The sequence below is a fragment of the Tauraco erythrolophus genome, chromosome 25 (assembly GCF_009769465.1).
Source record: "Tauraco erythrolophus isolate bTauEry1 chromosome 25, bTauEry1.pri, whole genome shotgun sequence".
Classification (NCBI taxonomy): domain Eukaryota; kingdom Metazoa; phylum Chordata; class Aves; order Musophagiformes; family Musophagidae; genus Tauraco; species Tauraco erythrolophus.
The window spans coordinates 6575192-6602218 of record NC_141489.1 but is presented as its reverse complement, the minus strand read 5'-3'; the positions used below and the strand labels follow the sequence as shown (position 1 = coordinate 6602218).

Here is a 27027-nt window from a genome sequence, read left to right as displayed (position 1 = left end):
CAAAGGGAATGTAAGACTCTTTCCTAATGGAGTATAAGGTCCCAAACCAGAAGAGTGGAGAACAGACTGTAGGTGATAATGGATGTGGAAGATGTAGGAGTGAAAAAAGCTGAGCCTGGTCCTGCTGGAGAAGCCGTGCCCTGGTGTTTAGCCTTGGCCAACTACCTTCCTCCACCTCATTCTTATCTTGCTTTACTTAAGACTTTCTCTTGCAGCTCTAGAGGACAAATTAAACGGAGCTGAGTTTATTAATTTTGCCAGTGCCTGGAATAATTGTGGTGCCTTTGGCATGTTCCATCCTGGGATGCAGGCCTGCAGATGTGGTCACCTGCTGGGGCACCTACATATGCTGCCATGGCCCTGAATGCTCAGCAAGCCATTGCTTCCCTGACCTCCAGCCACCTCCTCATGGTTGGCAGTGGTTGTTTTGGGGAGTCATTTAAAATGATCCTGAAGTGCCGCTTGGTTTTCTGGTGCTCTTCTCCCTTGGGCTGGCTGGTGTCCTGTTAGCGCTCGGTGCTGCCAACTTGATGGATGGAATCTCGAGCTAACTTCACCTGGATCAAGCACTTGCTTGGATGATGTCCAGCCTCCAAGCACATTCTTTCTGAAAAAGAAAAAATCCCTCCTCTTTTACGATACTGTGGTGTTTGGGGTGAGTAGTGCCTGTTGCCCCAAACACAGCACTGAGCTGTAACACCATGACGGACACTTGGAAGCCGTACGTCTGCCTCGCAGTAATTTCGTGGTGGCCAGGGAGCATTGCGTGCCTTTGTCTGCTGCAAGCTTGCTCCCTGAGAACGTGGTTTTAGATGGGCTGGGGGTCCAGCACCCTTATTGCCCCATCTGTAGAAGGTCTATGAGAAACCAGAGGCAGAGAGTGGTTGGGAAGCCCGGGCCATGCCCACAGAGCGTGTCTTGCAGTTTTCCTTCTGCTTATTTCTTTCCTGCCCTGCTGTCAACATTTACAGCTGAGTTTCCCAAAGCCGGGGCGGTGGGGCACCATGCTGCAGCTGATGGTCGGTGGGAGCCGAGCGCTTCCGCCCTTCAGGGGCTGTAGAGAAGCACGGCCGAACTCAGGAAAGAGGAACTTGGTGTTGAGGTTTTGATCAAGCGGTTTTGCAGAGTTATTCTCCAGGCTCTCGGCAGTATCCCCCAGCCCGGTGGCCGCCGCGGTGGGATTTGAGCAGCACTGGCTGCTTCTGCCCTTGAGCCCTTATGCAAACCCGGCCGCCGTTGTCGGGGAGCCGGGAGAGATGAAGTGGCTTCCCTGGGCACGCACTCCAAAGGAGAGGCTGGAGGGGGAATAACCTTCTCCTGGGGATGAACGTCCCTTGGGTTGGGCAAAACTGGGTTAAGGAAGTGAGCCTGTTAAAGTGGGGTAAGATGCAGGTTGTATAAGCTCCTGCAGAGTTGCTGGTTGCAGACACTGTAGCTTAGATTTAGGGAAATTAAGCCTTTATGGTTTTTTATCCTCATATCTTTAGTCCTTCCTTTTCCTGCGCTCCACAAGGAACCAGGGTCCATGGTTCCCACCCTAAGTTAGTGTTTGGCTTGTCTTACAGGCTGGCAAGTGCTCGCGCTGGAGGATCGAACCCAGTCAAGGAGTGATCCCTCCCCAGACCGAGGTGTCTGTGACTGTCGTGGCAAACCTGGATGACACCGAGAAGTTCAAGGACGAGGTGAAGGTGTCCATAGAGAACAGCCATTCCTACGTCGTCACTGTCCGGGCTGTTGGCATTGGCACCACGATTGTCACCGACAAACCCCTTCCTCCGGAGCTCGACTTGGGGCCCCAGTTCAGGTAGGGCATCTCTCAGCTCCTGCTTCTCCCATGGGCTCAGCAAGGAGGAGTTGTGCTGTAGTCCGTCAGTGCTCAAGGTCCTGGCTCCAAGCCACAGGGGTTCCTTTAGAAACACTTTATGGCCATTAGTGCATCTGTCTTCCTAAAACACACACCAGCCGCACCGTTCCGGCACAGGGTGATAGGTTGGAGCGATGAGGGCTGGCTGCTCCCTGAGGGATGGGGGGACGCAGGGGGATAACAGGAGTGTCAGGGCAGGGGACCAACCAGCGAGGAAAGTGGTGCCCAGGTCACCAGACGAGTCTATATACCCTGCAGCTCCCAAATAGCATCTTCAGAGGAGGCCAGCTGAGGCAGGAGCTCCCAAGGAGGAGGTGGGGTGGCAGGGAACGTGTTCCTCTGCCCAGCTGCAGCCGGGCCAGGCCAGCTCAGTGTCTGATGCAGCGAGACCTGCAGGAAGCACCTGGGAAAAACCCGCCGAGTATTAAGCACCAGAGGCTGGTGGTGCTCTGTTTGCAGCGGCTGAGATGATGTTCTTCATGAAGCTTTTCCTTCTGTGCACAGAGACCAGCTGCTGGGTGGTGACCAACTCAAGCCAGACTCAGTTGCCCCTTTGCTGTAGCTTTGAGCTGGGTCGGCCTTTTCGGAGGCGGTTTGATTGCTGAGCGTGTGGTCCGATAACGCTGTGGGGATGCTGAAACTGGGTGACCGCTGGGAAACCGGAGCTCCCATGACAATTTTCATCTCTGCTTCTCTTCTAGCCTGAATCCCTGCTGTTATCGCTTCAAGATAACGAACAAAGGGCAACGCACCCATCAACTCTGTTGGGCAACGGAAGGTTCCAGCCTGTTTCGCCGCCATGGTTGTCTCCCTCCCGTCAGTAACAGCAAGAGCAAAGATTCCTGCCGGAGCCCCAAACCTCCCTGCCCCGTGTTTAAGCTCCAGCCTTCAAGGATGGAGCTGACTCCAGGCAGGACCGCGGAGGTGGTGCTGGAAGGCTCCTCCAGCACTTCACAGGTGAGGTCCCCCATGAGGGCTGAGTCTTTCCCATTGGATCAGCTCCGCTGGGACTTCTGCAGCCCCTTGACGTTTGCCTGGGAAGATAAGCAAGTGCTTTCAGGAAGCTGTTTTAATGCCACAAGTTACCATGGCAGCACCAGTTGCTGTTCTTGCTGGCCACCATCAGTTGCTCAGGCTTTCGTGTTTCTGTAGCTGCCATAAACCCAACTTGCTGATCCCAGGATACGGGCTGGAGGAGGTGTTGCTGCTTCGGGGGCAAACAGCAGGTTATGGGGTGTTGTGTGCTGCGGCAGAAAGGAAGAGCAGAGAAAATAAGTGACGCTTAGACTGGGAGCACAGGCAGAAAGTAAATTAAAAAATGCAAGGTGTGTATCTGGGGGAAGCAGTGCGTAGAGCAAAACACCTGCGAAGGGGAGGGAGTGTCTGGGAGCAGCATTGTTTTTCCTCTGTAGACAAACACGGGCAGAGGGCTTGTCTAGCACCGAGTCCTGGAGGAGAAAAACGAACGCAATGTGTCGGCTCCAACGCCCGGAGTGACGTTCTCCACGTGGGGAGCTGTTCCCAGGGATCGTTGTAATTGACAGCGTGACTTCTGTCAGTGTTTCCGTAACAGCTCGCCCCAGTCTCGCAGCCAGCCCCGCTGTCCCAAGGGCAGCCAGGTCCTGCAGCACCCTTGGATGGCAGCTTGGAGAGGGAGGTTTCAGCAGGGTCACTGGGTGTTCTCCTCCCTGGACCCTTGTTGCCAGGGGAAATCCAGCTCTGCAGAGAGCTGCCAGCTGACCCTGGTGTGCATTCCCTAGTCCGAGGACTGCTGGGCACAGACGTTTCGGCAAACATGAAAGAAATCTGCATTAAGCTCCTGCAGATAATACTGTTTGGAAACCTGTTGCAAAGGGTTGCCTCAGTGGTAGCTGGAAGAAGACGTGATTAGTCACCTAGTTGACTGTGATGGGACTGTCCCTGTGCAGTTCTAAGCCCAAAGGCTTTTTCCGAAGAGGAGAAAAAGGTACCAGAAAGGAAAGAAAATGCTCAGGGTCTTGCCTGGCAAGCTGAAAAGGCATCTGTGAGCACAGCTGTGGCTACCTGGCTCCTGCAGGCAAAGCCAAGACCCTGGGAGTGGCCTTTCCACCTTGCTTGGGTCTTCAGAACTTCATACTCTTGAGGTTGGTCAGAAGCCCAACTGCCTGCATCGCACGTGCAGCACAGGTGGTTGTGAAGGCTGTAGGCTCCGAGGAGGTGTTGGGTTGTGGTGTTGCACCAGAGGGAAGAGTGAGGAATGAAGGGAGGAATTTGGGGAAGTGAAACCATGAGAAATCAGGAAAAAGCCTTGAGTGTAAGAGCATCCAGCTTAAGCAGAGGGTTTTTGTGTGAAACACAGGACATCTCTCTCCCAGGGAGATTCCTTTTAAAACCAGCTCTAGGAGGGCACAGTGCATCCTGGGAATGCGATCCCCTTTACCTGAAGGCAGGTTGGCTCTTTGGGTTATTCCCATGGATCCCTTCCACTGAGCTCCCAAGGGAGGGTTTGCTGGCATCGGCCCTTCCATCACCTGTTTCCCTCAGTACAGTCAGATATTTCTGTAATCGGTTCCTACAGCTGTTGTAAGCGTCGTGCTGAGCAGTGGGGCCCATCAAAGCAACAGTCGTTTGTGCAGCGTCGTGTTAGGGACGTCTGAGTGCAGAATGAGTGAGATGCAGCACAGAAAGAGAAGGGGCACTGGAGGAGACCGGCGACCGTACCTTGATGGCAGGACCGTGGTCCATGGCTGGTGGCCAGCAAACGCAGTGTGTGTCCTGGCTGACGCGTGACTCTCGCACACAGGTGGTGAAGGAGCGGCTGCTGTGTTACGGCATCGTGGAAAACAGGTTGGGGAAGACGCCAATAATGCAGGTGGATGTCACCTGCGAGTTCATTGCTCCGGTTCTGGACATATCCTCCAGAGAAATCACTTTCCGGGTAGAGAAGGTGAGTCTCTGGGTTGCATCCTGGAGTTAAACAGCTTCTCCGAGTCCGTGGGGCTTTGGCCATTGGTTTGAGCAGGATCAAGGTTGTTTTTGTTAACACTGAGACCGTTATTGGGCTCCTCTGGGGCTGGGGACAGGCTCAGCAGCTCTGTTCTGCCCTTCTTGATGTGGAGACAGAACGGGGCTGCTGAGCCGAGGGCACAGGGTGGGATATGTGGGACCCACGAGAACAGCGTGGGCTTGGCACGGCCGCTGCGTGTGCTGGGGCCGTGGGTGGGAAGCGGATGGCCACAGCTGAGCGATGCCAAACCCCCTCCTCACCCTTTGTGAGGCGCTTTGTAAAGGAAGTGAGGATGTCTTTAGAGGTGGGACTGGTTTTTAGTTTCACCAAAGTAAAATTGAGGTTACAGCTGATCTACCAAGGGGGATCGTGGCCACTTCTAGAGAGACAGCAGTTCCTGTACTCAGAATAAAGGGAGGTTTTTGAGGATCCTCCAAGGCAAGGCAAAGCCGGGACAGGGATCCTGTAGGGAAGCTGAGAGAAAGTGAGATTGCTGTCGGCTCCTCATGCTGATGAGGAAGAGCTCTTATCTCTCTGCCTTCTCTGCTGGTGGGATGGATGGCAGCTCTTTGCCTTTCCCCGAGCCTCACCTCCTTCAAAGGGCCCACAGGCGTTCTTCAGCTGCAGTGACGACGACACCAACGCAAAGCAGGTGCCCTTTAGTCTCTGGGTTCCGACTCCTGCATCATTTTTCCCCTCTCCCGCGAGATGTCTGAAAAGAGAAGCTATTACATTAGTTAGTTTCTGTGTTTTCAGGCCTTTCCTCCAGTTCCCAGGCACCCGGAGATGCACAAAATGCTGGGCACAGGCAGTTGGGGCTTAATTAGAAGCTTTCCAGCCACCCCTGGTGTCTGCCTGTGGTCTCCTTGGTGCCACGCACTCCGATGTGTCGAGCGCTGCGGCACTGCGGCTGTTTGATATCGATACACCCAGAACTAGTTTCCCGAACGCTGTCCGGTTTCTACAAACCGTGCAGGAAGCCCAGAGCAGTGCGGGAACAGGAAGAAACAGCTCAGGCTGAGCTTAGCTCTGAGGCTGCAGACACCTTGGCGCTGTAGCAGGGGCAGGAGGAGACACGTCGCAACCGGAGCGTGGAGGTTTCTCACTGGCTGTATGTGTGTGTCAGTGTTCAAAGCCAACCTTGGGCTGCTGCAGGCTCTCCACTACGGGCTGGATCCTGCTCGCTTTTCTCCTCTGACCACCCTCACTGCTTTTTGTGAGGCTACTGGAGACGATAAGGTTGTAAGAAATGACTGTATCTGCCCCATCCCTGGCAGTGTTCAAGGCCAGGCTGGATGAGGCTTTGAGCAACCTGGTGTAGTGGAGGGTGTCCAAGAGAAGATACAAAACTGGAGACAAACAATCGGGGCTCGCTTTCTGGTTTTGACCGTGTTCAAGCAGCTGCCTCCTCTCAGGGTCCTGTTCCCTCATCTCTGCGTGAGACTCTTTTTATGCCCCCTCGGGGTAGGGTAGTTTTTAAACCTGAAAAGCATCTGATAGGGAAAACCCTTCTAGAAGGGTACAAACTAATAAAAATAGTAGATGGAGATGTCTGCTCTTTTGGGGTTGGAAAATGTGAAGTGCATCACAAAGGGAAGGAGGTCCATGGCCACTTCAGGTTATTTTTCTCCCTTGTCTTCTGTTTCTGTAGAAACCGTGTGATGTCCTAGGTCTTCAGTACAAGCCTCTGTCTTTAAGAAACCTCTCCTCCCTGCCAGTCAGCATCGTGCTGACCTTGGAGCAGCCCTTCTCAGTCTGCGATGCGGACCAGCAGCCCCTCCGTGCCAATGTTCAGGTGAGCAGCTGGACACCTTCTGCCGGTGGGGTGTGAAGAGGGAGGGGTGTGGTGGTGCATTTCTGCTGGGAGGCCCTCCAGCAGAGGAGTTTGTTCTTTAGAGTCAGCAGTAGATTGGCCTGAACTGAATCAGATTTGAAACGAGCTGCTGAAGGAAACAAAACATCGTCTGAATTGGGGAAATGCATCCTGACTCTGAGACATGAGGAGGAGACAGCAGGCAACTAGGTCTGGGCAAGCCATGTAGTAAAGGTGACTCCTGGCAGCCATCCCAGCTCTCCATCAGCCCTCCTCAGATAACCTCAAGAGCTCTCTTTGAGGGCAGCTCTGCCTTCGGGAAGGCTGAGGAGCCTGGACCTGCCTTGGTGTTAGTGTAAGGTGTTGGATATGGACTCTGCTAAACACATGGTGGTGTAGGCACTGCCACCGCTTCTGCGCCGTGCCAGTGACTAGCCCCCGCAAGGGTGAGGATGCAATGCCGTTGTGCTTGTGTTGAATGTAAGGATAAAGGGGCTCCTCCAGAGTGAGGGCAGAAGAGCCTGGCTTGGCAGAGAGCTGATTTGGTTATGTGCTTAACATACAGCTTTGGTGGGTCCAGAATTCAGTTATTTCCCTCTTGTGTTGACGCAGAGCACAGATGTGAGCCTGGATAGTCTCAGACAAGAGTGGTGTGGTGCTTGCAGCCAGGCACACGCCATAGAGAAAATGAAGGATGAACTGAGAAGCCCACGTTGGGGTCACACTTTGAACATTTCCATGTTTTATGCCATTAGACCCTGGGACTTGATCACACTGGTGGTTAATACTCTTCATCTTCTTGCAGCCCGTCAAGCTGGAGATAGGGGAGGAACTTCATCTCTCCATTGGATTTAACCCAGCTTATGAGGAGGATTTGAATATCCGGGTAGTGGAGAAGATTCTGAAGATACGGTTTCTTGAACACCCTCACGAGGAGCAGGTCACCGTTCGGGGGGAAGTCTTTTTCCCGAATCTTCATATCCAGACCACGGCCCTGGACTTTGGCTGCATCTTGAATGACACTGAAGTTCAGCGTTACGTCGAGATGACCAACTGCAGCCCAGTTCTTGTGCAGTACAAGTGGTTCTTCCTGACGGACAGCCACAGGAGCCAGATGAGGTACGTGCACCTTTGCCCTCTCCTGAAACTGCTCTGCCTGGTGTCCTGTTTGTTCTTTGCAAAGACCATGGCTGTTTGCCTGCCATCTAACAAATTTCCTTTTGACTTTTCCTTGTGAAATAACACCTCCCAGCTGTGATCAAGGTAGACGCTCAGGGAATAGGTGGTGTCCACCAGTTTGATGCTGGGAAGAAGATAATGTTCTCCAGCCAAGCTGGGGCTGAGAGATACTGCCAACACTTTTTGTATAGCCCATGACCTAGAACCCTGCTTAATCTCGACCTACAAAGCCACGCTTAGGCACTTGGACAAGCAGATATGTAAGGTGACCTCTCTTCCTTCCCTGCCAGCCGTATTTGTTGTCATCTCATGCTAAGAACGTCCACGGGCGCTGCCACCAGCGCAATGCGCTGCTGTCCCAGTCTCTTGCTGCTGTTTTGCTGTAGCTTCTGCACTGGTTCTTCTGGGAAGGAAAGCTGGTGTGGAGAACTGCTTTCTCAGACCTTCATGGCCTGAAGCAAGCACCACCTTGGTGGAGTGAGTTTTCATCTGCCAAACTGCGCGTCGCACTCACGGAACAGCGATTCAGCGTTTTACAGCAAAAGGGCAGGTTCTGCTGTGGCATTGGGTACAGCTGTGGGTGTTGGTGGGAGCAGTTGTCGGAGCATCCCCGGGGAACAGGGCTGTCCAGCGCTGGCCTGTGGTTTCCAAGCCCAAGAACAATCTTGCTGTCGTGCTGGAGCACATCTCTAAACACGTGTCGCCGTTCTTCCCTCGGTGGCCTCTCTGTGTAGAGCAAAAGTCTCGTCTGGGCAATTAGGGCAGCGAATGGTTTTTCCGTAATGCCCTGGGAAACCGAGCGAAGTTACCCACTGTGCATCGAAGGGCTGCTGTAACAAATCATAGAAATCATCGAGAAACACTTTTGTTTAGGGCATTGGGATCTGGTTCAGAGGAGACGACCTATTGGGAACTGGAAATCAGCTATTGCTATGAGGAGGGTTTGGAGCAGAAGACCTGGGCGCTGGGGTGGCCCGTTCCCAGCTGGGTCTGACCGAGAAACGACAAGTCTGTAGTGTGGTCCTTCCTGATGGATGGCACCTTCAAGAAGAGCCCCTAAAGTGGAGTCGGTAGCAGTTGAAGGTCCTGAGCACCTGGCAGGAGACAGCAGCCTCTGCTCCAAAGGCTTTGGCATGGCCCCTTGGCCGGCTCGTCAGCGCTGTGGGCGTTACAACAGCTCCCTTTGCTGCTCTGCGTGTTAATTAAGCGGTAACGTACTCTCTCCGGGTCCCTCAGCAGGGATCCTCCGTGGCACAGCTGGACATGGAGATGGTCTCCAAGCTATTAACACCTCAAATTGCTCATTAAGAGCCTGGCAGAAGGGCAGCAGCATGTCAGATGTTATTTCTGGTCCACATTAAGCACTGTTGGTGTTGTAAATCATCAGATCAAACTAAGTCGGTCTGACATGGAGAGAATCAAACATCAGGTCTCATGAAGGTGAGATCAATAGAATTTAACCCTCCCTACTTCTAACCTTGCTAGAGCCCATCTTCAGAGACACTCAGCATCAGTCAGATGCACGCATTTATCATGGCCAGGAGAGAAAATTATTGTTACTTTGCCTGGGGAAGGCTCTCTGTGCTTAGATTTTTTTTTCTTCTAATTGTTTGACACATTTTTTCCTCCTTGCTCTTTAGTCACTGCTGCCTCGAGCAGAGCGATGGCATAAGCAACACGGACCAGCCGTTGCTGTGTGGTTGGACATGCCCAACTGTCGTGGTTTTAGGCTGATCCAGCAACTAAAACTCACACAGTCTCTCCTTCTCCAGTAAAGTAGAGAGGAGAGAAAAAAAAAAACAACAAAGGGACTGAGGGTTGAGACAAGAACAGAGGGAGCACCCACCAACCATGGTCCTGGGCAAAACAGACAGGGCTTTTCTCAAAGCAAAACAGTTTATTAATGATTACTTAGAAGGACAAAGGGAAACAAAAACCAATTACTTGAGAGGACAGAAAGAAACAAAACCAGATCTTAAAACCGATACCTTCCCCCCCCCTTTCCTTTTCCTCCCGGCTCTACCTCCTCCCCCCAGCAGCACAGGGGGCAGGGACTGGGGGAGTGCAGGTCAGTTCATTCCGTGCTGTTACTGCTGCTTCTTTCTTAAAGGAGGAGGAGTCCTTACACCCTTTTTCCCTGCTCCAGTGGATCCCCTACCCACGAGGAAAAATCCACAAACTTCTCCAGCGTGAGTCCAGCCCACTGGAAACAATCCTTCCCCACAGATTGCTCCGGTGTGGGCTTTACCACAGTCTCGGGTACTTAGGGAGCTGTAGCCACTCGCTCCGGCGTGGGTCGTCACGCAGACTCCAGATGCCTCTCTGCCTTGTCGTGCACCCCAACACGACCATCCTCGGGCTCAGGCATCTTCTCCCCACGGGCTGCGAGTGGGTCTCTGCTCCACCGAGGCCGTCCTGGTTGCAGGGGGGCCGCCTGCCATCTCACCACCAGCCGCAGGGGAAACTCGGCTCCGGCACCTCCTCCCGCTCCATCCTCACTGACCTGCTGTCGATGCAGCTGTTTCTCTCAGATCTCAGTCCTCTCCAGGTGAACTCAGCCCAGTGGGCACCCCGGGAGTGGGGTGCCCCCGAGTTCCCCAGCTGGCTCCGCCGCCACCATCCTCCGTGGGCGGCGCCGGCCCGACGCAGGCAGCTGCCCGGCCGGGAGCCAGGGAGCGGGGGCAGTGCCCTCCTCCCTTCTCTGCTCGATCCTGGGCAAAGCACCTTTTCCGGTCCCTTTGTCCTGACTTAAATCGGGCAATTCGCAGTGGCGCCCTATTGGCTCAACCCCGAGGGGGATGGCAGTCTGATCCGGTGGCCAGAACTAAGCCTAACCCGGTTCCAAAACCGGGGAGGTCGCAGGGAGCAAAACCCCTCTCCTGCCACCAGAACCACCCCCCCCCTTCCACATCAAACCATGACACCAACTCATGCCCTTTCTCTGACACTGCCGAGCCATAAATCTCTTGTGGTTACTCCTGGTCTTGGCCTGCATGGTTAGAGACAGACTGAGAACAGTCTTTCCTCACCCTTTGGACCTTTGGTAGCTCAAAGCTGAGTTAAGCCTTTGCACCAAGATGTCTTCTGCAGTGTTGGAATGGATCTCTGGAATCACCCAGTGTGAGAGAGCAGATATGGAGCCAAATTCAAATGTTTCATCATCTTTCTTACCTTAAAGGTTTCTTCCACAAGGATTGGTTTGTCCTCCTTTCTCTAAGGGCAGTACCCAGCTCTTCAGCTGTGTTTGGGATTCCGCCAGTGCACGTTGTCGGCTCATGTTGAGCTTCTCCTCAGCCAACGCCCCCAAGTCCTTCTCCTCAGGGCTGCTCTCGATCCATTCTCCTCCCAGCCTGTACCTGTGCTTGGGATTGCCCCGACCCAGGTGCAGGACCTTGCACTTGGTGTGGTTGAACCCCATGATGTTCACACAGGCCCACCTCTCCAGCCTGTCAAGTGTTCAGTGTGTCTCTCCGTGGTGTTGTGTGCGTGAGGATGTCCCGCGATGGCTCCATGGCTGCCCCAGCGCGGTGCCGGGCTCTGTCGGGGTCAGGGCACAGAGGCTGTGGGCTCCATCGTGGCTCGTGCCTGATGGCACTTGGAGAAAGCCACCAGCATCGCCACTTGGCTGGTGCTGACCTATGGCTGCAGGTGATGGTCGGGGAAATGTTCAGGATAAATATCCAGCGGAGCTGCAAAATGTCTCACCTTGGCCCTCGCGGTGGGGAAGGCACGGTCTGCGGCAGTGGGTGCTTTCAGGATGGTGCTGGTGGGTCTGTAGCGGCTCGTTGCTCTTTGGATCAGCCCCTTTGCATCTCAGTCTTGCCTTTTTGCACAGTTTTTGTCTCTTTTTCCCTTTGCTGCTGTGCTTTTTACCTCCCCACAAGGCCCTCACCTCTGTCCTCTGCCATTTCTCCTTGTAACCAGTTGCCAGCTGCCAGCACCGCTGCCATAGCAGCAGCGAGGAACGTCATCCCTGGGCAGCCTTGAGCATTGACCTGCTCTGTCCTGGTGTCAGAGCTGCTGGATCAGACCCACCACAGAGCTCACACCACCAGTGCCCGCCCAAGGGCCGCATCCTGCCCAGGCGCCACATCCTGCAGGCTTCCCTCCTTCCCACCCCAGGTCCATGACCGAAGTTATGTTATTTTCCAGGTTCGGTGTTCCAGCCCAAGCCCTGGGAGCAGCAGAGGGTCCTGGCCAAGAGCCAATGGATGCAGAGGACTCCCTGGAGACAAAGGTAGGTTTTCTTGTACGCCTGCTGCCCACGTTGCCTCCCTCGTGGCTGAGTATTTTCGGATAGGAGCATGAAATCACCTTTATTTCCTATTTTGTTGCCACATATGCACAAATCAGCCAGGGAAATACGACCCAGACCTGGCTAAGTAGGATCCAAAATTGCTTCAAAGGGTACTTCTGGTTTCATTTTCTGCTTATGTTACTGTATCAAGGTAATATCCTTGATGTGACCTCCCTGGGGAGGTGGGAGACCATAGGCCTGGGAAAGATGTAGGTTGGCATCTTTGGGAATACACGCTTGGCAAAGCTTTGCTAGGTTTGGAAACGTGGAGACGACAAAAGAGCATTGCCATGTGAGAAAACTCTTCCCTCTCCAGTGCTTTATCCACTGGGGAGATGTGGCCCCTGATTAGGTCTAAGGATGTCCTGTAGATATTCTTCCAGATTCTGCTGAAGTCAAGGCCACAGCACAAAGCTCTTCCTCACGTTAGTGAAGAAGCAGGTTTTCTTGAACTTCACGAGCAATGACAAAGCCCTCGTGTATAAATAGGGGTCAGCAGCCCAGAAATGAGGTTCCTTTTGAAAGATGGCACCTCTGAGGTTAAACACCAGCTCCCAACTGCTGCACGGCAGAAAAACGTCCCGGCTACCTTCTTCAGGAAGGTGCTGTTGGAGAAGAACGCCCCAGTGTTGATGCTCAGGTCTCCAGCACTGATGAGATAAAGCCTAAGCACCATCTGAAACAGGATGGTTGTGCTGACCGCTTTCTGAGTCCTTATTTTCCTGGGTTTGGTACGTCTCGCCTGCAGCTGTGCTCCTGTCTTTGTCACAGAAAACATAACGCAGCCGGGCATGGTCTCCTCCAACCCAAACTATTCCGTCATTCTATAGCCCTACTTGATTTGCACTCAGGTCCCATCTCAGCTGCTCCTGGCTTGATGAGATGGTGGAGTGTGGCAAGCAGTTACGTAGCCCTCACTCCCACTGGTGGCCCTCGGTGCTGCTCGCAGTGGCCTCACACCCCTCCGAGCACGTCGCACAGCACTGCTGAACCAGCTGGTTGTCGTTGAGGCCACGCAGGACCTCATAGGGCTGACCAAGGACGTTACCTGTGCAGCACTTAGGAGACCATTATTCATCTTGTTGTTGATCACATGGAAATGTCTGGAGTGGGTTTTGCTGCAGCATCTGGAGAGAGAGCAGCGTGCAAACCAGGGAGAGAGCAAAAAGCGTCGGGAATCGGATGAGCCGGGCTGGAGCCCTTCCCCCGGCTCCGAGGGCTCTCCCCTCCGAGTCTTGGGTTTTTCTCAAGGTTGTAAAAGGTGGTTTTAAAGGAGAGAATTTCTTGCTGCGAGGAGACCTCCCAGAAGACTTTAGTGTAGTGTATTAATTAATGCATTAATTAGTGAATATGGGAGAAGGTTTTTCCCATGGTTCCTCTACTGGAACATGTAATGGATGCAGGAGGAGATTAGGATGGTTCTGCCTGTGTTTGAGGAAGAGGCCCCTCCAACTGTTTCTGTCCTTGGCTCCAAGCCATGACTCTTCTTCTGCATCGGCTTTGACGCTTGACGTCTCGGTCTCTCCTCCTCTGCCTCCAGGTTTTCGACATCCTGCCGCTCCACGGTGTGCTGCAGCCAGGCGAGAGCCAGCGGGTCGCCTTCACCTTCTTCGGCCACACGAACGTCGTCGCCCGCGGCATCGCGCTGTGCAGGGTGGAGGGAGGCCCAACCTACGAGGTCATGCTGAGCGGGGAGGCTTCGCTCATCAGCTACCTCCTCGACACCACGGAGGTCGACTGCGGGCTGCAGGTACCGTGTGCTTCTCTTGGCAGAGGTCCTTGAAACCGTCACCAGTGGGTTGCTGCCCACCTGGGTTTGGAGCTATCTCCCCTTCCCAGCCGTTTTGTCAGCTGTATGGCTTGGAAGCACGACCTTTGAGTGATATGTCCTATATCCAAGATGATCTTTGATGGTCATCTCCATCCCCCACAACGTTGGGAGTTTGTCCTCTTCAGGGAATGGTCCCAGTGGTGATCTCTAGAGGGACATGCCCCAAGAGATCCATCCTCTGATCTGCTCCTAAAGCCTGAGGTCCAAGGAGACGCTCTTTTTTAATGCTCTTAATTAGTCAACAACATAAACCAGGGACGGAGTTAACTTGGGCTTCCAGCCACTGTAGCTGGAGAGAATGTCCCAGAATAATCCCTGCTTTACTACTTTGCAGCTAAAACCCCCATAGATGTTTCCAGCTGTTGGCCCTGCATGTGTTGGGCTGTCCGTCTTCCCTTTTGCTGTCGCTGCAAGCTCTGCAGATACTTGTACGCAGATGCCTTTTCTTCTGCAGTGTCTTGATGCCTCCTCCTTTGTTTCAGCTGGCTGTGAGATGCCCCTTAAAGCCCAGAGGGCTTGTATGTCCTCTTTGAGTTCTTTATTACTGACCTTTAGGGGGCTGGTGTTGCCCTTTTGGGTGCTGCCATAAATATCTGTTCCTAGCATGGAGAAGAGAAGACTCCGGGGTGATCTTCCAGCACCTTCCAGTACCTGAAGGGGCTACAGGAAAGGTGGAGAGGGGCTTTGGACAGGGGTGTGTAGTGACAGGACAAGGGGCAATGGCTTTAAACTGACAGAGGGGAGATTTCGATGGGATCTAAGGACGAAATTCTTCCCTCTGAGGGTGCTGAGGCACTGAAAGAGGTTGCCCAGAGAAGCTGTGGCTGCCCCATCCCTGGCAGTGTTCAAGGCCAGGTTGGATGGGGCTTTGAGCAACCTGCTGTAGTGGAGGGTGTCCCTGCCCATGGCAGGGGGGTTGGAACTAGGTGATCTTTGAGGTCCCTTCCAACCCAAACCATTCCATGATTCCATGATTCTATGGAGGGCTAAGAGGTACCCTGCAGCTGTGGGATCCCCAGCAGAGCCGAGTGCCCATAGCTCCTCTGCAGCCCCTGCTCCTCTCTCCGGCGTGTTCATTTGCCCTCATCCCAACGAAAGCAGAAGGAGATTCCTGGCATCAAGCATGTGTCTTCACCTCCCCCCTCCTCTGTCCTCTCTTCAGCTCTTTCATGAAGTCACCGAAGCAGAGGTCACCCTGCGGAACAGCGGGAAGCTGGGATTCACCTACGCGGTGCTGAGCCCCAGCGCAGCCGCTGCAGGCAGCCCTCTGCCCAGCGTGCCCCTGGTTGTGCCCAGCATGGTGAGTACGGAGGTGGCACCTCCTTAACCCTGGCACTTGGTCAGGATGCCCAGGAGAGGGTTATAGGGGGGGAAAAAAAACACCAAAAACCCACCCCAAAAAGCAGCCAGGAGAGACAGGGCTGTGAGGAATTGCTGCTGGGGGCAGAGATGGTCAAGCAAACGTGGTCCTACCAGACTCTCTCGTGGTCTGTGCCGGCGCTGGCTCTGCTGGTGTTCAGCCAGGGGCGGCGGGTGGCACGAGGGCTGCGGCAGCTCTCTGCTCCCCAGCTGCCGGGCGCGCTGGTTGTGCCGGCACCAGAGCCCGACGGCGCAGGGCTCTCCTGAGGGTCACCTTACCCAGGCTGTGTGATCCGACGGGATTTACTCCTTGTCCCTGTCCGTAACAAACCCTGCCCGTCCCCTGCCACCACTAACCAGGTGAGGCTGAAATGCGCTCTGCCTCGGGCATGAAGCCCCTTTGCCAGAAATTGTAAGAGCCCCCGTGCCGGCTCCTCCGGCCTCGCTGCTCTGCAGCAGCTTCGTGGGGCAGGAGGGGGCCCGGGGAGCAGTGGGGCTGCGACAGCGCGGAGAGGAGACGGCAGCATCCCACCGTCCCGGCTTCTCAGTCCTGCGTGGATGTCGTCAAGCCGGAGCAGCGTTCCTGCCTGTGTCCCTCTTTGCCATGGGAAGAGGCAGCCAAGTGGCTTTCCCCTTTCTTCACGCGTGGCTCCTGCCAGGGCTGACACGCCGGTGCCCTCTTCCCGCGAGCTTCCGCAGGCACGGCTCTGCCTGGGCCCGCGCCGCTGTTGCCGTAACGGCACCGACGAGGGCTGCCAGCGCCGGTGACGCTTGGCAGGGCTCGCTGTCGCTGCAGCTGTGTTTTCAGTTGGAGTAAGGGTCAGGGGAGCCGGGGGCAGGATCCGTCCCGCTCAGCAGCTCCTCCCTGCAGCGGGGAGGGGAGCGGGGAGCCGGGGGGCCAGCCCAGCGTGCGGAGGGCGAGCTGAGAAGAGCTGCAGCTCTGCCCTGGCTGCTTGTATTTGCTCTTGGCCTGGCTGGCGTGAGCCCAGCCCAGGGCTCGGACAGCCCCACGGGGCACCTGCTCTCCGGGCTTCCTTCCCAGCAACACCTTCTGCCCTGGGTCTTGTCCTAGTCTGTGCTCCAGCATTTCCAAACGTGTATTTTTGCAGGTTAACACGAGTCTGTTCGCACACCCTCGGTATAACCACGCAGGCAGGAGATGTTTGGTTGGGGTCATGAATCATCTCTCTTCTCCCACGCTCTGCAGGGTTATATTGGACCTGGCCAGGGGCAAGTTCTGAAGGTCTATTACCTTCCGGGAGTTCCTGGAGTCTTCCGCAAGACTTTCAAGATCCGAGTGGCTCACCTGGAACCAGAAGAAATCCTTCTGAAGGGAGAGGGGAGCTTTCCCAGGATCTGCTTGAACCTGCCCAGGAACATCACAGGTGAGCAGTGAGCACTGCCCCTCTGCTCCCCAGGAAGGTCCCCTGGTTTTTCCTCGCTGTGTCATCTGCCCGTAGGGAAGCTCACAGCCACCTCCACCAAGCCTGGAGGTTTCGGGGCTGTCAGACCAACGCTCAACCTTCTGGCTGCTTCCTGAGTCTCTAGCAGGTGATCCCATGAGGGCTTTGCCCCAGGAACTATCCTGCAGAGCTTGCCAGAGTATCTGTCGGAGGCCGGGAAAGACTAAGGCTGGACAGAAAAGCTTGGGAACGCCGTAATGCAGGCTGGCAGGGATTTTGGCAGGGTTGGATCTGCATCACGTTGCAGGGGATGAGAGGCTCCTATGTGGGGAGGAAGGTGGGTGGGAGTGAACATCAGGATTCAGAGAAGAGCAGCAGCATCCACTTTCCATAGATTGCTCGAGGAGTTGGTTTCTGGGAGAGGTCAACATCCCGGGGGAGTGGGACTTCTCAGCTTAAATGGGGTTGACGCTTCAATTTGTGGATGTTTTCTTCCTTCAGGAAATGAAAAGTATGAGAAGGTCCTGCAAAAGGCAAAAGAAATAACGGAAAAAGATAAGCAGAGAGACAACACCGTTGTTCTGGGGGAGCCTCCGGCCCTGGAGCCACCCACGGACAACCTGCACACCGTGGTGAGAATGGCTGCTGCCCCGTTTGGCACGTGCCACCGTCCCCCTGTGTCACTTGTCCCGGTGCCCTGCTGCCACCTGGGACCTCCCTGCCCACATCTGGCCATGATCATGCATCACCTCAGCATTGCCCAGGGGGCTGCCCACCTCTGGTAGTTCTCCCTCCCGTAGATCCATGAGCTTCCTGACTTCCCAAGGGAGAGATCCTGAAGACCATGTTCAAGTGATTGACTTGATGGTACTTTGTGATGGAGATGCAGGTCATGGCTGGGGAGTTTGTTGCTCACAGTCCAGGCCCTGGCAGGTCTACAGAGCTGGGTATCAGCAGCCTGACTGCGCCCTGGGGCTGTGCTGTCAGTGCTCATCTCCAAGAGGCACCAGGTGTGTCGTGGTGCCCTTTGCAGGAGGGCAGGCAAATATTTGGAGCTCTGGAAGGTTCCTGGCTTGTCTGTCTGTCTGGCCAGATCAGCTTTTATAACAGAGACTGGGCAGGCGAAGGCACTGGAGTTCATTTTCCTTGAGATAATGTCCTGCCTAAGAGAGCAGGAGGTGTCACAGACACTGAGCAGCGAGACAGGAGGACCCCGTCACCCCTCTCAACAAGAGCAGGGCAGGATCCTCTTTCAGAGACAAGCCTGTGCCTTGGGAAGGACCTTTGCTAACCAGCCCCTGTCTGTCTTTTCCTCAGCTGGACATTTGGCTGCAGATGCAGATGGAGGAGCTGCTGATAGAGGAACACGCCCTGGAGCAGCAGAAAGTTCTTGCTTCGGGTCCCTCAGAGGATGCTGTTTTTGACCAGCGCGCTTGTCGGAAGCTTGTCAAGTTAGTAGGGACTCCTGTCCCCTGTCTTCAGGTGCCCCAAGGGTAACACTCAGCAGTGCAGCCCTGCTCCTGAGAGCTCCTTGGGTCTGCAGAGCTGGGAATAGCCGGGGACTTCAGAACGGGTCTGGTCCTGATGGCTTTGACACGCTCCCCGTGAGCGGCCGAGTGTCCTCACTTCCGCAGTGCCACCCCGAGCTTTGGACGTGCTCAGCTCCCCACAGGTGCTGAGGGGGTTTGGTGCAGACCATCCAGCCCTTCCAGACAGCACGGACACCATCCCTGCTGACCAGCTCTGAAAGAGGCCGCTCAAAGCTGGCGTCTTTGTTCCCACTAACAGACCACACCAAGCAAAAGAGCAGGGGATCACACAGGTTGACAAACCCTAGATCAGGTGGCTTGGATGCTGGTGGGACTGCAGGGCTCACCTAGGTAACGTGGTCCTTCCCTTTGCTCCTTCGTGATGAGGCACGGGCATGGTAGGCTCCAGTTCAGGAAGAAGATGCTCTGCAAAACAGGACATGTATGTTCTTTCTGGAGTGGGATTGCTCTGGAAAAGGACCTTCCTGTGGATCTTGTAGGTGTTGGTGAAGATTTCCTGTGCAGGCAAATCTTCTTACAAGGTCCTGAAGCAATTTCAGGCTTGGGCTGTACACCTGGCTTAGCAGTTGCATGGAGACCAGCGGAGGTCCAGCGGACTTACCTGCAGTGGCTTTTTGTAGCAGAGGAGCTGTGACCAGTATCCATTTTAATCTAATTTTATTTGAAGGTCTCATGGGTAGCTGATAAAACCTGGGACCTACGCTCCCTGTGACTTACCGAAGTCTTATTACCAGGTGGTCAGGCCTTGGGTTTCACAGGCCTGAGCTGAGTTTTTACAGCAGTGAATACAGAAGTAGCCACTTTATTTGCATCTTCCATCCACTTGGGAACGTCGCCAGGCAGTGGTTTAAGGACTGTCCTCACTCCTCCTTCCAGAGCTGAGCTGCCTGAGTACCTCCTGGACTTTGGCCACGTCGTTCCTGGTAACATCCAAACGTGCATGCTGAAGATCACCAACACTGGGCGGCTCCCTGTGTCCTTCCACGCCGATGGACGGGTGCTGCATGGCACAGGTAACCAGTGCTGGAGAGACTTCACACAGGCTTGAAGGAGCTGACTCTGACACATTAGCTGAAGCCATTGGACACGAGGAGTGTTTCGAAAGCCCGTTTGTAAAGCTTTTTCCTCCTGGGGCCCCTCTGCCTGATGCTGTAGAGCCTGAGTTCTCCTTCCAGCAGTGCTCAGAGACCTGGCCTGCCTGAGACTGGCCTAACGCTTCATTGCAGGGGCTAGATGGGCTGATCACCTTGGTCACCTCAGCATCTTCTGCTCTTGGCTACCATGAGCATCACCTGAGTTTCCTTGTGCGCTCTGTGGGCTTGTGTTGCCAACAGATGAACCCTTTGCGGTTTGGAAGTGCTTTGTTTGAAGTTCATGATGTCAGAGCACTTCTGTTGAGCCTTTGTTGAGAAAACAGCCTGTGAGGTCCTCTGTTGTATGGAAACAGGCTTCTGAAACAGGCCTTGAGGTGAGGCTGCAGTACCATCCAAAGGTGACTCCCTGTGTCTGAAGGGTGGTCAGGTGTCTCCTCTAAGTCGTTTTCCAGGGAGCACCATGGCATGGGGGAGTCTTAGTTGGAAATTCTCCTCTGGAGAGGTCTGGGCATCCTTCCCTGGGATGCCTGATGAAGGAATTGCTGGAGCTCCTCAACCGTTATGTTTCCTTTTTACCACGTGGGTCTTGGATTCTGGCCGTGAAAACCCTTTCTCCTTGTGCCGCGCCAAGGGAGAAGGAGTGGCAGGCTTCTCCACAGATGCCAAGGGGTCCTTCACAGAGCTGCCAGCCAGGACACCCGTATGGCCTTAATGTTCATGTCAATCGTGTGTCTCAGCTGCTTTACTTTCATCTGTTCAAGGTTTCAGCGCGGAGCTGGACCGTGTGAAGCGCCTGCACTGCTGCCAGACCAAGGCGTTGGAAGTGTGCTTCGACCCGCAGAGTGCCAACCTGCCACTGGGAGAGGTGGATGTACTCCTGCCCATCCAGGTACCGTGTGCTCCCTCACCTCGCTGTGCCTGCACCACCTTTTGGGGCAGGTGACAGGTTGGGGACAGCAGCAGATGTCACCTGGGTTCTCAGCTGGATGCTCTGTCCTTCTCTAGGTATCAAGAGGCCCTACCTTCTGCGTCCGCCTCCATGCCAACGTGGCTGTGCCATCCCTCAGCCTTTCCAGGGACAGAGTGGAGTTCTTCGCTGTCCAGTGTGGGCAGTGCCAAGAAGAAACAATCCAGCTCCACAATCAGCACCAGGTCCCCTGTGAATGGTTCATCACTGTGAATGAGCCTGTTAAGAAGGTAAAGCCCGGACAACGTGTAACATGTCACCTCTCGGTTGGGTTCTTTGCTTCTCTTGCCTTTTCTGCCCTGTGGCTGCTTCAGCACTTGGGCTGCAGCTCTTTTGAGGAAGGTTTTGAGGGTGTGGAGCAAGGCTGGGTCACTTGGACTTGTTCATTAGCTGATGCTTCACTTCTTTGCCACCTTCACCCATTCCTCCTCTTCTGAGGATGGTGCCTCCCCATCTGCCTGCCCTGCTTACATGTTCTCTCTCTCCAGTTCTAGGCCAGTGGTGGCCGCAGCTGGTTTGGGTGTGGGTGCTCTCAGCGCCGTGCCAGTGTCTCAGAGCACTGCAGGAGCTGAGGGTCTGTTCTCGCAGACCAAGGAGACCTCACCCAATTGTTTTTTGCACTCAGGTGGACAGACGTTTGCCAGCACATGTGCATCAGAAGCTGCTCCAGGAGTTGAAGGCCAAGCCCAAGCCCTGTGTCTTTCACGTGCTGCCTTCGGCCGGAGCCCTCACTCCAGGACAGCGATGCAACATCCGAGTCAGGTTTTCACCCACAGAAGAGGTGAGATTGGCGGGTGTCACCCTCAGGGGGTCTGGCCAGGCGGTGTGGAGAGCCCATCGCAGGGAGGAGGAGATGAGGTCCACCTCCTCATGGAGCTTTCTGCAAGCCCCGTCCCCACTGTGCCTCAGTTTCCCCTGCAGCACACTCTTCTGCGAGAGGCTTTGAAATCCCCATGGGGAGTTTGCACGGAGAGCATCAGGGCAGGGTTGTGGGGCTCCTTCTTGGTACATGGGGGAAATCTGCCGGTTTCTCCTCGTCTTCCCCGTTGCATGAGCCTGTTTGCAGGCTGCAGCGCCCTGGTGCAGAGCCGCCGGCACGCTCATGGGGATTAACCCTGGCAGGGCCAATCCGGGCTAATCCTGCTGCTGGTACCAGCAGATAAAGTGGCCATCAGCCACCTTCGTGGGCACGGCAGGACAGTCACCTGCAGCGCTGTGCTGCCGGCAGTCCCGGTGGCTCTGGCCCGTAGTAGCAGCAATGTGACCACCTGGCGTGTGGCTGTGAGCAGAGCCAAGCGCTGAGCAGAGCAGACGACCCTTATTTCTAGCTGGTGAGAGCTCCTCTGCCTCTTCCCGTGGCCGCTGTTGGCCCGATGCAGCAGTGCCAGGGCTGCCTCTGGGCAGCACAGCCCCGAGGACCTTTCTCATGAGCGCTGCGCTCCCTCACGACTGGGTGAGAACATCTGATAGACCATTTTAGATCCGTCTGGCGCCCAAACATCCAGTTACACTTCACACCAGGACTCACAGCCGTTACTCAGAGCCAAGGTTCAGATGCTCAGGCCCCTGCTGTAAGGAAACACCCATTTCCATTCACCTTAGAGGCACCGGTAACACCGTGACCTTGGGGCGAGGGTTGAATTTGAGGCCCTGTGACCTGGGACTTCATGGAGGGGCTTTCTGCACATCTCTCTTTTCAGAGGTCGTACAAAAGTGAGCTGAAGATTCACATTCGCCAGAGCAACCAGCACCTCCAGCTGCAGGTCTCGGGACTTGGGCTGGAGCCACAGCTGGAGTTCAGTCCACCAGTGCTCAATCTGGGACCGTCGCTGCCTTACAGCTGTGGGGCGGAGGGGACAGTGGTGGTGAAGAACCCATGCGAGTTCCCCATCGAGTTTTACTCGCTGGAGTTCGACCAGCAGTACCTTGCTGAGGAGCAGGTGAGAGGGAAGGTCTGGTCCCCATGTGCGTGTTCCAGTAGCTTCGCAGCACTCTAGCATTCCCAGCCTCGTGCTCGGGAGATGGGGACAGTCCCCAGGGCAAAGCTTGGTGGCACCTCAAGGTTAGTCCGCTCTGCTGGCAGGCTGTGGAGGGACTTGGATAGGCCGTGTTGTTGGGAGGAAGGAACGAAGGAGAAGATAGGTTGGTTGGGGAGTCTGTTCATGTGATGGTCAAGAAACACATCCCGTATATGGTTTCTCTTCGCTACGCGCACAGGTCCTGCGGACACTGAAGGAGTACAATGGTCAGAACACCTTGTTGCTGCCTCTACGTGCTGCGGGTGAGAAGCTGCCCCCAGAGTTGTTGGAATACTACCAGGACCAGAAGAAGCTTCAGGATGAACAGGCAGAGTCCAGGACTGGGGAACCAGCAGACCAGGATAACGGTGAGGGTTTGACATTGACTGTCTTGAGTGTGGACACAGCAGGGAGTCCAGCCCACATACCCTGAGCTCTCCATGACCTCGTTCTCCATGGAAAGCCCATGCTTTTAGCAGCCACCTGTTCCCCAGCTTGGTGGAGGAATTCCCGGGTGAAAGTCTGTGGCTTTTAACACGTGTCCTCTACCAGCTCTGAGTGCAGCCAAAGCAAGCTCATATCTGCCTGCCGTGGGCGGGTGAAATAACCAGGATGTCCCCTTGTGTCCCTCAACCACAAAAAGCAGGATTGATGAGTTCTTCTCCAGCCAGTAGGACCAGATCTAATATCGCTGGCTATTTTGTATTTGCTTCTTCCCAGCAGCAGAAGCACAAGCTCAAAATTCCCCTGAGGGCAGAGACAGCCTGGACAGGCTTCTCAGTGCCTTGGGAGTCTCCCTCCTTGGGGAATTTTCCATCTTTTACACGCGGCCATGCAAAGTGGCGAACGGCGAAGAGCGGATTGCTTGGCCATGTTCACCTTCTCCTTCCCTCTCCATGTCCTTCCTCCTGAGCAAACTTTGCAGATGTCCAGTGTCTGCCAGATCAAGGAGGAAGGCACTCTGCTGGGATCGTTCACACACACATCTCATCCCAGAGCTCAGTCGTTCCCTCCTCCCTTCTCTCCTCACTGCCCCGCCGAAGCGCCTTTCCCAGCTCCTTCGTCCCCACTTAAATAGGGCAATTCACAGAGGCGCTGATGGCCCAACCCCAGCCTGAGGTGGATGGGGGTCCGACCTGCGAGGTGGATGGGGGTCCGACCTGGTGGCCAGAGCCAGGTCTGACCTGCTTCTGAAACCAGGGAAGTCACAGGGAGCAAATCCTCTCTCCTGCCACCAGAAGCCCTTCACACAAACCCAGCACAAGAGCCCAGCTGCATCTCCTGGTATAATATTCCTCAAGCATCCAGCTTTTGGAGAATCGCTGGATCCCCACAGGGAGCCTCTCCCTTGGGACTGTGTAAAATGCCCGGTTCTGCCTTTCACCCCCCTGAACTCAGCAGGAGCCAAGACCAAACTCCCATGAGGACCATGTTGACAGTTGGTGGAAGGAGGTCTGGCCCAGTCCCGTTAGGAATTGCCAGATGTCCGGTCTTTCCTCTTTCTGCCACCCCATTTACTATCCTCTGAATGGGCACCGTCACCAGCATCTAGGGCAGAGCCTGATCTCCACAAGCCTAAAGGAAGGGCATGGGGAGACCCCAGGTGTGACGTTGGTTTCAGCAGAGTCTCCTCTTCCAGGATCTGAGGGGATGGGGAGGATGATGAGGGTCACAGATAGGCAGGAGGCTGACTTTTCTGCCTGGTTCTGTACAGGAGGGCATCGGCAAAGCACTGCCAGCACCAAGACGGCCACAGGAGAACTAGAGGACAGCCCCGTCTATAGGGCCATCGCCCGCCACCTTGGCATTGACATCTCTGCAGAAGGGCGTGCAGCCCAAAACCGCCGAGGGATCGTCGTCATCGTCCATGGGGCACCCCTGACAGGTAGATGAGCTGCAGCCCTTGGCTGCAGGGAAGGGGGGAAGCAGGAGAGACGTATCCTGGTGGGCCGTGGTGCTTGGTTGACCAGTTGAAGCGAAGCGAGGTAAGCCACAGCTCTGCCGGCACGTGAAATGGTCCCAGGCCTTCACCTAGCTGGTGCAAGTGCTGTGGCTCATCTTGTGTCCGTACAGCTAGGCTCTCGTTCCCCTAAACAGGGTGGCCATGTCCCCGTTCCTTTGTGGGACCACATTGCCTAGTGTCCCTGTTGCCTCGTGGGAGCGGTCCCCAGCCCATCCTGGCCCCCAAACCATGCCCAGATGTTGCCTGAGACAGCGCTGACCGGCACAGGCCAGCGGACGGGCTGAGTGGTGGTGGGACGAGGCTCGGAACAATGTCCTGACACGAGACTGAGGTCACCACAAGGGATAAAGTCCACAGCTGACCATGGGGTGGAGATGATCCACCTGGCTCTAGAGCTCAGTTTCTCTGACCATGCTCAAGCTCGTGGTCTCCCCTAAAGGGGCACTGGCTTTCCGACTGTCCTTGGAACTTTGAAATCCTGTTCGGGGACTTCCCAGAACCTGTCCCTGCAAACGCCTCACGTGCAGGTGTCACCACGCAGCCTTCCTCTCTCTCTAGGAAAGACGGCGGCGGCGGTCGCCCTCTCCAAACGCTACGGCGCTGCCTGCTTGTCCATCGACGCCGTGGTGACAGAGGCCATCTCGGAGCGGCGCAGCTCGGCGGGGCTCCGCGCCCGCCGGCTGTGCCTGGAGGCTGCCATGGAGCAGTGCCGCGAGGAGGCGGGTAAGGAGACACGCCGAGCGCACAGCAGCGCTTCGGGAACCCACCGGGACCATCCGCTTCTGCCTATGCCAGAGGAGCTGGACAGCCCTTGGGTCTCTTAGGGAACGGGGTGTAGAAATGCAAAGTCATTTCATAAAGCACCTCTAGTTACCAAAAAAAATAGAAATCTCTGTTTTAAGGGCTCAGACAGGGACGCTTTCACTGCCCCTGGGCTTCTTGGCACACGTTCCTTTTTCCAGGAGCAGTGAAGCCCACCTGTGTCTTTCTCGGAGTTTTTTTTTCCTGTTTCCTCAAAGCTGAATCCATTTTGCTCCTGACGGCCCGTGGGCAGAGCTGCTGCCCGCTTTAAGGAGGAAAAAGCCCTCTGAAGTGGCTCGTTAAGCACCAGCCGCCTGGCTTTGAGCGTGGCTGCACAAACATGAGAGGAAGGGAAGAACAGCCTCCCGGGGGAGTTTCGGATGAGAGAGACGCTGCAGATGAGCTCTTTTCTCCGGGGATTTTCCTAAACGTGCCGTCAGGTCACGCAGCTCGTGCGCGTTGTGCTCTTTTCCACGTGAGACCGGAGACTTTTAGGAAACTTTATTGGGCGGTTGGTGCCCGCAGCTGTGCAGGGTTAGGCCAGACCTTGGCTCTGGTGGGGGAAGTTTTGTATCGCTCAGCTTGGAACCTGGCTGGGTTGGGTGCTGGTGGAAGGACGAAGGGTCTGGGTGGGGTTGTCCCGCACGGAGGATTTAGCTCCAGCGGAGACGGGCGATGCAGGTGGGGCAGGGCTGCGTGTTACAGTCTCTGTGTGGGAAGGCGGGATGGGTGCGAGGAATGGAAGTGATGGTCCTGGAGGACAAATCCTTGGCTTGATCCACAGGGGAGCTGTGGCTAGTGCCTGGCAGGCTGGGGGATGAGTGCTGTGTCCCTGCCGGGGCGCGGGGCTGTGCCCGTTGGGGCGGGAGGTGCCCGCTTGCTCCCCGCAGTGCCCGTCGCCAGCCCCGCTCAGCCGTCTGTCCCCTCCACAGGTCAAAAAGCAGACGGGTCCCTCAACCTGCAGTTCAACGCCGGGACCAAGAAGAACTCGGGCGTGAGCCAGTCCGGCTCCAGGGGCAAAGTCAGTTCCCGAGGCCGGGCAAGAACCGCAGTGAACAAGAGGAAGAATGTGTCCAAATCCCAGAAACAGCGTGTGATGGATTTGGTAGGCTCCCGGATGAAGCACGATCTGCGCCGGTTAATGCCTGGGACCTTTCTGTTGCCTTTGAGAAGAGAAGGGGCCGCTTACGGCGGGGGCTCGGTGTCACCCAGAGCCTGGTGGGGAGGGATGTATTGCAGAGAGCTGGCTGGACATGGCTCGGGGTGGGAACAGATCTCTGGGATCTGGCAGAAAAACTCTTTTACTGGGTCTTACCGGTTTGTTGGCGAAGTGCGGTCCGAGCTAACGTGGGCTGCAGGTGGTGGGCAAAGCTGTGGGGTGCTACTGGAGGGGCTTGCGAGCTTGGGTCTCTGCTAGCCACGGGATGTGCCCTCCGGGGTTGTCCCCTGGAGCTGCTGGCCTGCAGTTTTGTTGTAGTCTGCCACCAGTGAGAAACCCCAGCTCCAAGCCCAGCGGTTGGAATTGTTCGGGAGTTTCGGGAACAGTTTAATTTTACTTGTGGCGTTCACCGTTGCAGGACTCATCCAGTTCTCATCTCGTCTCGCCCTTTCCCTGCGCTCCTGCGCAGCAGAGGCTGAGCATCAGCAGCAGCGCCGGGGAAGAGCAGGGCTTTATGAGCTGCGTGCTGCCCGAGGACCTGCTGGTGGCCATCCTCTCTGAGAGGCTGCAGGTATGGGAGCGGGGAGGCAAACAATACTTTCCTGCTGCGGAGAGATGGGCAGTGAGGTACAATTCGGAGAGGAGGAGGTCTGTGTCTGCTGTTGGAGGAGTCCCAGGCCACCTGCAGGGATAGAATCATAGAATCATGGAACGGTTTGGGGTGGAAGGGACCTCAAAGATCA

The 27027-nt window shown here is 55.5% G+C and overlaps 1 pseudogene; it reads left to right on the top strand.

Moving 5' to 3' along the window:
- Positions 1-27027, top strand: part of LOC104377361 (axonemal central pair apparatus protein HYDIN-like) — a 177465-nt pseudogene that overhangs the window by 144670 nt on the left and 5768 nt on the right.